A 16051-nucleotide genomic window follows, 5' to 3' on the forward strand; every position below is an offset into this window, starting at 1 on the left:
AGTTTTGATATTGTGACAAGCCGCCACAAATAAATGTATACACTGGGCACTGCTATAAGACAAATTGCCATAATATAAGTGATAGCAAAACAAAACAAAAAAAATTATATTAGCGGTGAAATGTCGCCCGATTATGTCAAACGTCATACGCTCACTGGATGTCATGATGACAACAAATGTCATGAAGGAAAAGTTTCAATATCTCGCCTGCAATTTCGGACCTTCTCCAAAAGACATAAAAAAATAAGAATAAATAAACAAATGATTTACAAGTTTAACGTGCGTTTATCAAAGTAGGAAATATAATTAGTGTCCTTGAAATATGAAATAGAAGCGGGTCCGGATTGAATTCCGTCCGAGTCCGGACTTTGAGAAGCACTGCTCTACTTCAACAACAACAAACGCAAAAGTCCTCAAAGTCCTGACGCTCTGATTCAGCTGACGGGACGGAAGATGATGAACAACATTTCAGATAGTTTGGAGAATCTTTCAATCATTCACATCGACGTTCAATTTCCCCTCCACCTCCACTCAGCATGTGCCTTCTTTCCCTCACTCTCTCTCTCTGATCAGATGATAAATGATACAGACAGAGAGGAAAAGTGATGGATAACGGATGGATGTATGCAGACAGAGAGGTGAGAGCCATCACTCACACAGACCTCACAATCGTCACTCTATGCCACTGATAAAATGTGTGTGTGAATATGAATGAAATTAAGTGTGCAGTTTATTCTGTCACACAGACCTAAAGTAAAACAGTATAAATACTGGAAGAAAAATTAATTGCATCCCATGAAGAACTGTGAATGATGTAACTGAATCAAAAACAGTGGTGCAATATTAAAATATGTACATAGTTGCTGATTAAGCTTATAAAAACTGTTCAAAAGTTTAGGGTCAGTAAGATTTTTTTAAACTTTTGAAAGTCTCTTCTGCACACCAAAGCTGCATTAATTTGAACAATACAGTAAAAACTGTGAAATATTATTAGAATTTAAAATCACTGTTTCCTAGTGTAATATTCACGTGATACAAAGCTGAATTTTCAGCATCATTACTCAAGTCTTCAGTATCACATGATCCATCAGAAATCTTTCTGATATGCTGATTTGCTGCTCAAGAAACATGTATTATTATTATTAAAAAATATATATTTTATAACATTACAAATATATTTTTAATGCATCCTTGCTGAATAAAAGTATTAATAAAAAAAAAAATACTAAGTACTAACCCCAAACTTTTGAATGATACCGTATTTGAAGTTTATTGCAAAATATTCTGATGTACACCTGTAGGTACTAAGTGTATTTTACTTAACTATGGCATCTACCATGCATCATAGCAGAATTATACTCTTCAGAAAGTCAAACAACCTAGAATGACTCCATACATTACCCTGGAATACACCATAAAATACATTAACACTGAAAAAAATGACTCGTTTTTCCTTTAAGACAGAAAAACTTGTGAAAACTTATGTGATAAAGCCAGCAGACAGACACAGGACTCATTTAAAGGGAAGCATTTCAAACGATTGTGCTGAGACAGACGCCAGTGATGTTCCCATCAGCTGTTAAAAGAGCTCTGAGATCCGTCCTACTGCTGGAAATATGCTGATCACACACACCTCTATTGCTTTAAACCGTCTGTGCGTGTGTGTGTGTGTGTGAGGTGAGATTTCTCTTTAGTGAGTGTTATACGTCTCACTGCTGTCTGTCTGCAGCCTGACAAACAAAGACAGAATGACAGTAAAACAGACACACATCAGCTCTGCTCACCTATACACAAAATACACATTCACTGAAACCCAGTGAGCTGCTTAACTAGACAGGGACCCGTTCCAAATCAGGACAAACTTACAAAGACTTTTGACTATTAGCATAAAGTCTGGTCCATTTTGCATCTCATGTTCTCAGCGGGTTCATGAGTGCTGACGACTTGGAGCTGACGTCTCAAAAAAACGTTGAAGCAAATTTACAAATAGGTGTTATCTTTATAAACAAAGCACATATATGAAGTCTAAACAACTACATTCGCACCTAAAAACTGCTACATTCCGTGACACGAAAACAGTAGTATTTGTAAAAGTATAGTGGATTTGGTCATCAACCATGACACTCACTAAATAAACAAATACGGTGAAACGGTTGGAGTTCTGTTATCACTAGAATATCACACTCCTCTCAGCCAATCAGAAAGAATTGCTGTATATAATATGATATAATATAATATAATACGGATACAATATTTAACATAATTACCATGCAATATTATTTTATATATTATCAAAAAAAAAAACAGTCCTAGTAAATACACACACACAGAAAGTCACACAATCACCCAAAGGCAGAGAAAAGGACACAATGTTTGATGAAAATCTACAGCCAACAGAGGAGATTCACACTCATACACACACACACACACACAGAGGCAGGCAGCGGTAGAGGTGTAATCTGTGTTATGTAATAAATCTAATTAAATAGAGCGGTGTCATCTATAAGGACAGATGGCTCACTCTGCCAAATGAAAATAAAACCATGCACACGAGTCATGAATATCCCTTCATCCTGATTCCAGCGTCACACCTGTTCAAACATCTCTTATCTCTTCCGATCTGTTTCCTGTTTCCTTCGTTATTCATTGAGAACATAATTCATACCGACTCGCATCATTTCATATTTCTGCTAAAATATTCATTTGATTTTCAGCGGCTTTTAGACAGAAACGGGTCAAAGTTTGAGAAATCAAAACCAGAAGTAATATGTAAGAAAATTATGACATTTTAATAAATATTATACATTTATGAAATAACACGAATGCCACAGTATTTTCTTATTTATAATTAAGATTTTTAATTTATATATATATATATATAAATTAAATAATATATATTATATATACACACACACACAAAATAATTAAACAGCAAGTTTATGTAGATTAGTATTATTTATATGTATATCGTACTATAAAGTCCTACCAAACATACAAAACATTTTTCATTTCTAATTTACTTTATATATTATATTTACCTATACATGTTACTCTTGATATTGATTTGCTTTGGGATACCTGGTAACACAAATATATGGTTTTAGTCATGCCAAAAATAAAATAAACCCTACCAAAATAAGAACTAAGATTGAGAGAGACAGACAGAAAGACAGAGGTTTGACATTCTGCTCAGACTGTGACAGAATAACTGATGACAATAAAAATATAGAAACAGACGAGACAAGAAGAGACATAGACTAGAGAAAAAGATACAAACACACACCTGAACACACACGTGACGTCCGTGAGCATTTGGGAGCATGTTGAAAATGTGTGTGTGTGTGTGTGTGTCACGGTCACTTCTTGTCCTGGTTTCAGTTCTTCTTCCCCTGTGGCAGTAACCTCATCTACATCTTTCTCATTCTTTCATTTTCCTCCTGTTATCCTTCTTTTCACAGCTGCACCCCCTCTAGTCCTCTCTCTCTCTCATTGTCATCACCCCTTCTGTCTCTCTCTCTCTCTGTAAACTGATGTTATGAGATTCCAGCTCCACTTCAGATCAAATTAAAATGAGCTTTAGTGAGAGCAAACCCCACGGCCTGCCTTCATCCTGTGTTTTAAATATCATACACACACTAAACGAGGACGTCATGCACCTCTATTGTTTTTATGTAAGGCTAATAGCAATGACTGCAGACCAACAATATCGCTCAAACTTAAATATTTTGCATTTAATAAAAAATAATAGAAAACATTAAAAAAAAATTCCTATCAAACCTATTTTGTCAGGTTTAGATAATAATATAATTTATATTTTGAATTGTTTTTCTGATGCTTTCCATTTTAATTTTAAAGTATTAGTAATTTGTCAATTTTAAGCAAATGAGAAAATTTTAGAAAATTTTCAGAATTTTGAAAAAATATAAATCAGAATACAAAAATAACCTGATTCCTAAACCAGCCCACACAGAAAAATGTGCACGTCATTATATTTATGAAACGATAAAGTAGTAGATGTTAATCACTGCTTTCCTAGCCAAAAGGGAACATTCTCACAACGAAGATATGAACAAATGGTTTATGTCCAGTAACATTAATAGAATGTTGTTTAAAGTTATCTGGGCCCGTATTCATACAGATTCTAAGAATCATCTCAGAGAGCTCCTATTTTATCTTAAAAATTTCTAACTAGGAGTCTTAGCTTAAAAGTGATTCAGGACCAATCTGAGAGCAACTCTGAGAAGGAAATAAAAGAGCACTTTTAAGAGTAGGGTATATTATAAGCCTTCACTTTGAAATTACAGGCGTAATTTCAAAGTGAACACACACACACATTATATATGTATATATATTCTTTATTTTTTATTTACCATGCTGTCATACTTACCGTGTTTTATAGGAAATGAACAGAGACATATAAGCCTAATAAGTGCTGTAACAGACCCAAATCATCACTGCTGCATAGCTGCATTTTTCCAGTTGCCAAATATAAGTAGTGATTACGTCCATTTCTGGCGCTATGGCATTTCAGCGCAGTGTCGGAGACGTTAGCATGTCTCTAATAAGATCGGTCACAAACATGATCCCTGCTGCACGATCTAATGTGTAGCGTCTTATTAACTCACTGTCATGCATTGTGTGCAACACATTTCTTCTCCCTCTTCATGTTTTGTTAATTTTCTCTGCTGCTAAAGAAACTCTTAAGCCCCTTAAAAGTCCTCGTCTGTACTCGTAACAATTTTGGACCTTAAGACCTCTTTTAAGAGTTAAGATGCTTTTTGAACTTTTCTTTAATTTTAAGAGGAAACACCCACATTTCTAAGAATTCTCTTAGAATTTTGTTACTAGGAGCAACTCTTAGCGCTAAAATTCTTCATGAATACGAGCCCTGATCTTTTATAATGTTCTCAAAATGTTATTTATACATCATTCATGGAAGGTTTTTTTAAACATTTTAGTCGGATGTTCATTCAAACATCAACATTCAAACATTCAACATTCAAAAGTAACATTTCCATAATGTTTGAAAAAATGATAAAATGGATCATTGCCTTCACGTTTTCTCTGACATTTTCGCAATAACCAAGAATTTGTTTTTGAACATTTAGAGAACATTGACAAGTAACGTTCAAAAAACAATGCAAATGGTCTTTGAAAACATTCTTAGAACATTTTTGTTTTCTGTTTGTTTGAGCCTAATACAGAAACAGTGACTCAGCCAATGGTGTGAGACTGGGGGCGGGACTATCTGTTTATCCAAGCAATGACAGGTGAGATGAGTGTCTCAGAAACATGTTTGAAAACAGTCCTTTTTGCAAGTGTTTTGATACACCAGTGCCACAGATACAACGCACAATACTTTAAGTCTTAAATTTCAACACTAGTTCTGAACCTAAACTGAAACTTCATTTGGTCAAATGTTTTGATTGTAAAGTGTGTTTGTGCATCTTTCTTTACAATAACTAACACTGGCTGTCTAATGCACTGACATTCAGACACATTAGTAATAGCAATACATCATTTGGGTTGGGGGCACTATTTTTAACACAATTTAAGTTGTTTTCTAACATTTAAGGTGGTGACACAAAAAAACACACTTTTGAAACCGCAAACACTTCTTTGACCCTAAACCTTGAACACGTTTGTACAGTGTGTGTGTGTGTGTGTGCGTGTGTGTCCAGACCGCCTATCAGCAACTAATGTGACCGAACAGGAGGGGGAAACCAGGACACACAGCGGGATTAAAACACACACACACACACAGACACACACACATAGAGAGACAGAGAGAGAGAGAGAGAGAGAGGGAGAGAGAGAGAGAGAGAGAGGGAGGAGATACGAGACGCTCAGTTCACCAGTAGATGGAAGGAGAGACAGATGTGCTCGTGAGAGAGAGACAGATCATAAACACAGACAAGAGAAAATCACACAGACGGATGTAAGAAAGAATAAAAGAAACACACGGAGGAGTCTGATCTCACAGGAATATAGGAGAAACAGAATGTGTAAACGAGAGAGAGATGAAGAGATGCAGAGATGAAGAACAGTCTGTTCACCTACACAACACTCTGTAATGAAGGTCAGTAACGGAGTCAATCATCTAATGAAATATTACAACACTGCTCAAGTCATTAGCGTACATCTAAAACATTAAGTCAATTTAATTTAAATATTTTCAATTTACTGTTACATTTTTAATAAAAAAAATTGATTTCAGTTTTAATTTCTTTTATTATTTAATTTACGTGTGTGGAGTGCTTTTGGGTTCAAACTAAAACGTACTAAAAAAGCACCTTGGCACTAACATGGTACTTTCGACCGGCACCATGGTCATACCATAAAAGTATCAAAGTATCGTAATGATACCATGTTTTTTGGACTTGTATCATGGTAATGTTGTGATATTCTCTGTAGTACTTTTCAGAATCACATATATAACACCAAAGTGAATGAATATGGTAGTCCTTCAGTATCATGGTGTATCTCAAAACACTAGAGTTGCCATACGACACCATAACTTCACCACGGGACTGCTGCAGTACTTCTGTAATGTTCTCTGGTTGCTAAAATTGCTCATAATGCCTGCGTGTAATTAATCATCATTAATCACACAGAGCAAGTTTCCCGAATGTTTTGTAAACAGAACACTGGGATCTGTGTGTGTGTGTGTGTGTGTGTGTTATGTAACAACAGGTATCTAATACCCATCTGTTACTGAGCCCTCTGATGAAATAATGTGTGTATTCAAATGTGTGTGTGCATAAGTGTGTGTATTTGAGTATGTTGTGTGTGCATGTAAAAAAATTGTTTTAGGATTTACTTTGAAACTATTTTTAGTCAAAAATATTTACAATAACACATTTAAGCATGCAATTCTGAAAGACTAAAATGGTATTTTCTTGGAAATAATACTCCAAAAAAATAAATAAATAAATACTGCAACATAGTCTCCCAAAAATAATATTTTTTACACTGTACACATCTGAATGTTATGCCTAAATGTAAATGTATTGACTCACACGTGGTTCCAAACCTGTGTGACTTTCTTTCTTCTGTGGAACACAAAAGATGATATTTTGAAGAATGCTGGGAGTCAAACAACATTGGACCCCAGCAACTTTCACTGCACTGTAAAAAGTGGAAATCTATCTCAATTAAGTGGTTTTATTTGAGTATGTATTATCTAAATATTTAACATCACTGAGCCAATCTATAGAAATTAATTTATACCAACAAAACTATTATACCAATTTATACCAATAAAGCTTTTTTAATGTTAAATCTTTTCGTAAAATGTTCTCAATTACTCCTTGTTTCAGAACATTCAAAAGTAACATTCCCATGTTGCAATATGATAAAATGGATTGTTCCCTTGCCATTTTCTCTAACATTCACAATAAACAAGAAACATTTTTTTTTTATTAAAAAGTTTTTTAAAAACACAGCTGAAACATTTAATTAAATTTTAATAAAAAAAAAATATTTTAATTGTAATTTAATTTACCTTTGTAGAAGTTGAAGCAGGCTGTGAAGCAACTGCAGGGTACCACTTTTTACAGTGTGTTTTACAGTGTTTTTAAATATCCTCTTTCATGTTTCATAGAAGAAAGTTAGTCATGTGGGTTTGGAGTGACATGAGATGAATAATTGAACACAAAATTGTGGGAAAAAGGGTGAACTATGTCTTCAACTTGTTTACTTTGCATTACATTCATTTAAATAACATCTACTTAATTTATAGATTATTTGAGATGTCCCTGAATGCCCCCGAAGAGAGGTTTTGACATATTTATATCACTTCTGGTGACAAATTAGTTCCCAAACTAGCATGTGAGTGTGTGTGTGTTTGTTTGTTTGTTTGTTTGTTTGTGTGTGTGTGTGTGTGTGTGTGTGTGTGTGTGTGTGTGTGTGTGTGTGTGTGTGTGTGTGTGTGTGTGTGTGTGTGTGTGTGTAAGAGAGAGAGAGATTCAGATCAAGAGTGTGTCAAAACTGATTTCACGCTAAAGAAATCTAAACACAGATAAAAACAGTGAGAAACAGTGAGACACAAACACTTGAACACAAGTAAGAAAATAAGGGAGGAAAGACAGATCGCCAGCGAGAGACAAGCACCAGAGAGAGGGATGGACGAAAGACAAGAAAGCAGACAGTGGAAGCAAAAGAAAGAGGAGGAGAGACAAATGAACAGAAAGACAGGAGACAGACAGGTATTTAGGAGAGACAGGCCTGAACCTCTGAATGAGGTGAATCTCCAGACACCTGTCAAGATGATGTCCAGCTCATATTTCACCTCAGAATGAAAAGGAATAAGAAATATCTGACATGATGAAATTAAGCCTAGCTTTAAAGATTTTAGTTTTTGCATTTAATTTTTATTACGTTTAAATTACCTTTTTATAATTAAAAAAGCAGTAAATATAATTTACATCAAATTCTCATTACTGTAATGCACAACAATCCCATTCTTAAGGTAAACATCAATTATTATTCAGATTGTAAAATCTCTGTTTTGATACAAATTTCTTGTATTGATATAAATGAACGAATGAACATACAAACAAATAAATAAATAGATAACAAGAAAAGAAGTTTGAAAAATATACATTTATCAAAAGTCTGGGGTATGAAGATATTTTAATACTTAGAAATTAATACTTTTATTCAACAAAGATGCATTAAATCGATCAAAAGTGACAGTAAAGACATTTATAATGTTCTGAAAGATTTATATTTCAAATAAATGCTCTTCTTTTGAACTTTCAAAAAATCCAGAATTTTTTTTTTTTATCATTTCTGAAGAATCATGATCATGAGACACTAAAGACTAGAGTAATGCTGAAAATTCCGTTTTGCATCACAGGAATAAATTACATTCACATAGAAAACAGTTCTTTTGAATTGTAATAATATTTCACAATATTACTGTTTTTGATCCAAAAAAGAAAAAGAAAAAAATGCAGCCATGGTGAGAATAAGAGACTTCCTTCAACAAAATTTAAAAATCTTACCGACCCCGAACTTTTGTACAGTAATGATAGACATAATTTAATATGTTATTATGGCAATAAAATCTAATGAGAATCATCATTGACAATAATGAGAATCACAAAAATCCCACAAGTGAAATGTCTGAATGCATTACAGTAATGAGAATTTGGTGGATTAATGGTCCTAAAAACAGACTTATATATTATTTCCTTTGATTTTGGGATGAAATGTGACCTGGTCATAACTGTGTAATTTACTCAGAGAAGAGTGTATAAAATGAAATGAGTTTGAGAAAACATGCGCCATCCTCCAAAAGAGGTGAAGACACAATCATCAGCACGTCTCTTGGGATGTATGTGTCCTTCTGCAGACAAATGCACACACTCTCTCTCTCTCACAGTTTTTTTAAAAAGCCGTTTTCTTTTTAAGCTGATAAATCTTTTAAGCTACCCTGATACTCTCACAGGCGCAAACACACACACGTCTGATTGGTAAACACACGTGTCACATGACCAGTTCTAAGCACGTTCAGCAGAGTGCTTTGAGACTCAATGAAATCAACTTTACATGTGCTTTTGTTGGTTTAGTAGTGTTTAATAAGGCCTAATATATATTCACTATTAGGCCTAGTATTTCAGCAAACCTCTAGAACTCAGTGTTAAAGTCGAGTGTCTGTGTCGTCCTAGTTTGTGCTCCAATCTCCCTGAACATTGTTACAACCACCCAAACAACCTTGCAATATTTTAATAATGCCATAGCAACAACCTGGAAACCACCCAAACCACCACAGCAGTGACCCAGGACAGCCTAACAACACTCAAAACAACCAAGCAACCCTCCAATGGCCAAGCAATTAGTGTTAATTTTGTCAGCCATTTGTAATTTAGTCTTAGACCTGTGTCTAAGTACTTTTTAGTTATTATATTTAGTCAACCTTGTCCTGTTTTTGTCTAGTCAACCTTGTTGTGTTTTAGTTGACTAAATGTCTAAGCAGTTTAGTCTAGTTTTAGTCAATAAAAGCTTAGCCACATAACAGCGGTTGAGTAAGCGCTATTAATCAGGAAACACAAACAGTCGAGAAAAGGTCGAGATCTTATGACAGAACACAGACTGTGGCTGAATGACACTTTCATTTAAGCCAAGCATCTCCATCATGTGGAGATCGCTAAACTCCAGCTTTCTTGTTTGTCTGTGTTTTCATATTATCATCGGCGCTTCTGCAATGAAGTTCTAGTGTATGCGCATGGTTTAAAATATTAAGTAAAACACTTGGGCAGAAATGTTATCCTTTTAAAAGAGAACGGAATTAACACTACTAGCAACTGCCTGGCAAACACCCAGAACACCCCAGCAACCAGCCTAAACAACCTAGAAACCTATTAACAATGCCATAGCAACTCCCTGGCAACCACCCAGAACACACAAGCAATCAGCCCCAAACAAACTAAAAAAAACCAACAAATACCATATCAACGCCCTGGTAACCACCCAGACACCCTATAAACCTATGGTACTTTGAGGTATTTTTAGTTAGTGAGTGCTGAGTAGAGTATATGTCAGTGTGCACTGAGAAACACCACAGTCAAGCCATTACACACACACACACACACACACACACACACACGTTTCATGCACCTGTGTGTTTGTATGTATATGTGTGTGAGTTTAATGGTTCTTCCGTTAGGTTTCCCTCTGTGTGTGTGTGTGTGAGTTATGTGTGTAATATAACTGGCAGCGTTTTCCTCTCTCAGTGTGTCTGTCTCAGAGGTGCTGTACGCGCCGACTGGTTAATATTGTATATCAGAGGCTTAAACACACTCGTGTGTATCTCGCTTTGTAACATCTCCCAGAGCTTTGTTCAGTTTGATGCTCTGAATGACATCACACCACTACAAAGCATGAACCACAAGCCAAACCAATCAAATCATCACAGAAAGAAGTTAAAAAGACCACATTTGATGTAATTATTGTTATTGGAATATTGGAAAAAAGAGTCCAATTTCTTCAAACCTCATTAGATTCCACCGAAAGCAGTTAAAGGCTCCGGATAATGAACGGACGACTGTCTGCTGGGAGTCACTGCACAGAATGAAGACAGACTTTACAAACTACATCTTTCATTCAAACGGACACACCAGATCCATCTGCACTCTCTCTTTATGCTCATCCTGTCTGCTGTTGGTTGTTTTGATTCATTTCTGTGCACACAGGGTTCAAAATAAACACCCGTGAATGACAATTGCGAAAAAAAATTTGGCTCTGTTGAGTAAATAACAAGAAATGGCCAACTAACTGACCATTCAGTGAAGCAATGAGCATCATCAATACAGCCAGAGCTCAAAACCTTCAGGACTATATTCAAAATTTACAACACGGCTTGAGCTCCTCACTGCTTTAATGAAACTGTTAACTCATAATAAAAATATTAAACGCATATATTTTCATGAAAACCCTATTTTATGAATCAAATTGAGTGCTTCCTCCACTATATGATCTAGTGGTGAGGTAAACTAAGAATTACAATGGAAGAAACAAAATTGAAATGAAATGAAATTCAGAAAATTTCTTAATGCCATTTTAACTATAAAAACAAAGATTGATAAGAAAACCATTTGGAAAAAAAAGTTTTAAAAGCTTTAAGATTGATATTCTAAAAGAATGATAGATGATCAATACAACAAAATGTATAAAACAAATGACAGACAGACAGACAGACAGATAGATAGATATACATACATACAGGGTGGGCCATTTATATGGATACACCGTAATAACATGGGAATGGTTGGTGATATTAAAGTCCTGTTTGTGGCACATTAGTATATGTGAGGGGGCAAACTCCTCAAGATGGGGGGTGACCATGGTGGCCATTTAGAAGTCGGCCATCTTGGATACAACTTTTGTTTTTTCAATAGGAAGAGGGCCATGTGACACATCAAACTTATTGGTAATGTCACAAGAAAAACAATGGTGTGCTTGGTTTGAACGTAACTTTATTCGTTCATGAGTTATTTACAAGTTTCTGACCACTTATAAAATGTGTTCAATGTGCTGCCCATTGTGTTGGATTGTCAATGCAACCCTCTTCTCCCACTCTTCACACACTGATAGCAACACCGCAGGAGAAATGCCAGCACAGGCATCCAGTATCCGTAGTTTCAGGTGCTGCACATCTCGTATCTTCACACCATAGACAATTGCCTTCAGATGACCCCAAAGATAAAAGTCTAAGGGGGTCAGATCGGGAGACCTTGGGGGCCATTCAACTGGCCCACGACGACCAATCCACTTTCCAGGAAACTGTTCATCTAGGAATGCTCGGACCTGGCACCCATAATGTGGTGGTGCACCATCTTGCTGGAAAAACTCAGGGAACGTGCCAGCTTCAGTGCATAAAGAGGGAAACACATCATCATGTAGCAATTTCAAATATCCAGTGGCCTTGAGGTTTCCATTGATGGTGCACCACCACATTATGGGTGCCAGGTCCAAGCATTCCTAGATTAACAGTTTCCTGGAAAGTGGATTGGTCGTCGTGGGCCAGTTGAATGGCCCCCAAGGTCTCCCGATTTGACCCCCTTAGAAGAGTGGGAGAAGAGGGTTGCATTGACAATCCAACACAATGGGCAGCACATTGAACACATTTTATAAGTGGTCAGAAACTTGTAAATAACTCATGAACGAATAAAGTTACGTTCAAACCAAGCACACCATTGTTTTTCTTGTGACATTACCAATAAGTTTGATGTGTCACATGGCCCTCTTCCTATTGAAAAAACAAAAGTTGTATCCAAGATGGCCGACTTCTAAATGGCCACCATGGTCACCCCCCATCTTGAGGAGTTTGCCCCCTCACATATACTAATGTGCCACAAACAGGACTTTAATATCACCAACCATTCCCATGTTATTACGGTGTATCCATATAAATGGCCCACCCTGTAGACTTCATTTCCCAGAACGCATCACCTGTGCAGAATTTCTCTGAATTACAATTCAGTAGATTTCTCTTCCTGTCATTCCAGTTCAGCTTCCTAATGCAAAATATATCAGGCAAAATATGGTTTTATGTCTGAGTGTAAATATTTTTGGCCAGTAAACTTACTTTCTTTGCTTTCTTTTGCTCAGTTTGACAAAAGCATAATTTTTAGAAGGTGTGTCTGTGTGTGTGTGTGTGTTTGTGTGTGTGTGTGTGAATGCACACTTGTTTTCAGGACAGTGTGGTGACGAGACACTGCATCTGCGGCTCCTGAATATCGATCGCCGCACACAGAGATGCCAGAGAGTATTTGATAAAGTGTGCGTGAATGATGACACAAGAGAGGCTCAGAAAGACAAAATCAAAGTCAGGAGTAACGGAGTGTGAAAGAGAAGAGAGAGGAGGAGTACAGGGCTTGACCGGAGCTGATGAAGAGATCAACAGAGACTCTGTGTGTGTGTGTGTGTGTGTGTGTGCTGGAGAATGGAGGGATGAAAGTGGAACATCTAACTGTGTGCTGATGAACCGTGACGAAGATCAACAAGAGACCTCAAGAACACAATACTCAAGGAGTGTGCGCGCACTCGTGTGTGTGTGTGTGTGTGTGTGAAGACAAGGTGACCTTACAGAAAAACACTGTGGCTGTACCATAATGATGTATCCGATGATGTACACTATAATACCTTAAACTACACTCTAAAATTTTTTTTTTCAAAGTTGTACAGTAAATAAAACAAAGATTATTGGAGTATGTTTTACAAGAAAATACTATTTCAGTCTTTCTGCTTCAAAATTATATTTAATTCAAACTGTCTTTGTAATCAATTTTGAAATTTTCTCTGGGTTAAAATTGTTTCTATAGCAAGTAAATTTAAATAAATATAAAGTAAAAAAACAAAAAAACAACAATAATCTGAATAACTACATTTGGTACCATGACCCTTAAAACAGAGTAGACCTAACAAGTTACAGTAAAAGAAGTATTTGGGTAAGCCAATCAAAAACTAAATAAATAAAAACAATATTTATGAGTAACGTCAACTTTTTTTCATTTGAATCCACTAAAATAGCAGCTAACTATTAGTTATTGCAGACGAGCCCGCTTTCTTTGCACGTGATTGGTAATTGTGTTTACGTTTCAAGTTTTTGTTCAAAATGAACAATATTGATATGAATAAATAATTCATTATTGTAGTTCTTGGAAGAGATCAGAATAATTTCTCCATTCCCAAATAGTTTGATTAAATTCTAAAAAATAAATATTAGGTATAAATATACATTGTTAGTCAAATACTAATTTCTTTTCATGGAATTTTTTTAAAATATTAAATAAAAACTTAAATATATTCATACTGTATATGCATTGTTATCGATACTAATTTCTTTTAATGAACAAATCAAAATAAATAAATAATAGATATAGATTTTAGACAAAATGAACTGTTGGATTTTTAGACATTTATTTTGGTATGTCCACTTCAAAAATGTGATATGTATTAGTGTAGCATAAAAACATATTACAGTGACATTTCATATTTACCATTAATTTAAGGTACTGAATGTTTTCCATATATTATAGTATCTCAATGGTACAAGGTAATACTGTGTGAAATGTCAAAAAACATGGTAATATCATGGTATACCACATCTTTGTTAAAGGATTAGTTCACTTTTAAAAAAAACTTTTGCTAATAATTTACTCACCCCCATGTCATCCAAGATGTCCATGTCTTTCTTTCTTCAGTCGAAAAGAAATTAAGGTTTTTGATGAAAACATTTCTCCATATAATGGACTTTCTCCATATAATAACGCCTACCTCAACCGTGACCTTTTCAATGTCATTGCGTATTACGTGACGTCATGAACGCGCATCACAGAACAGAGCAAGGCGAGCATTTGTGCTTATAAACCTTAAACTTTTTTATTTATTTTTGAAATGACCGATCGTTTCGCTAGATAAGACCCTTATCCATCGTCTGGTATCGTTTAAAGCCCTTTGAAGCTGCACTGAAACTGTCATTTGGACCTTGAACCGTTTGGGGCCCACTGAAGTCCATTATATGGAGAAATGTTTTCATCAAAAACCTTAATTTCTTTTCGACTGAAGAAAGAAAGACATGGACATCTTGGATGACATGGGGGTGAGTAAATTATCAGCAAAAGTTTTTTTAAAAGTGAACTAATCCTTTAATGACTCCTATTGAATGCAAAAGCACACCATGGTATTACCACAGTACTTTAATCTGATCCAATCCAAGGTCAAAAAGTGTCAAATCCAGCAAATCAATGAATCTAAATACTCCTAAACACATCACAGAGCAAACAGCTGTCCTGCAGCCCACTCTCCAGAGGATTCAGAGAAGGCAGACATGAAAGACGAGAGGAGGGGATTTGGCTGCGGATGTCTCTAATAGTTTGTTCAAATGAAAATAATCCTAATGAATGTAATCTCTGGCACACTCTAAGAAATGCAAATATTCAGGAAAATATTCCAAACTAACTTCAATTACTCTCATAATTAAACACACCGACACTCTGTTCCTCATTAGGCCTCTTGTGTGTGTGTGTGTGTGTGTGTGTGTGTGTGTGTGTGCGCATGAAATAAATTAGTAGTGTTGTATTATAATGTTCATCTGTTAAGAGGCTAATGGGGGTCATTACCATTTTTCACCAACAATATTCTTCTCTCTAACACACACACACACACACACACACACACACACAGAGAGAGACACAAAGCACTTTCCACAATGATAAAGAATCAAATACACTATTATTTACATTGTAAAACCAAAACCAAACAAAACTTAATTTAACTTAATAATTTTATGTGTTGCTTCCTTTTCAATTATTTGTGAAATACAATCTCAATTGAAATTGTTTCTACAGATTCTACACCTTTTTTTCTGTGTAAATATACACTTTCATGAAAAGTAGGTCACTTTAAAAGGATCAAATGTCTGTCTAATAAGGGTTATTCTGGACTGTCCCTCTTCTAACTAATCTATAATGGCTTTTCATAAGCGGTTTTGGATTTAAGAGTAACTTTTAAATAAGTCATATAAGGTCTGTGGTTAATGTTA

The 16051-nt window shown here is 35.4% G+C and overlaps 1 protein-coding gene across 2 annotated transcripts in view; it reads right to left on the minus strand.

Annotated features, from left to right (window-relative positions):
• Nucleotides 1-16051, minus strand: part of LOC306852964 (dedicator of cytokinesis protein 2-like) — a 116409-nt gene that overhangs the window by 17022 nt on the left and 83336 nt on the right. The gene's annotated exons all lie outside the window — the stretch shown is intronic.

This window comes from Barbus barbus, assembly GCF_936440315.1.
Source record: "Barbus barbus genome assembly, chromosome: 33".
In the NCBI taxonomy this organism is placed as follows: domain Eukaryota; kingdom Metazoa; phylum Chordata; class Actinopteri; order Cypriniformes; family Cyprinidae; genus Barbus; species Barbus barbus.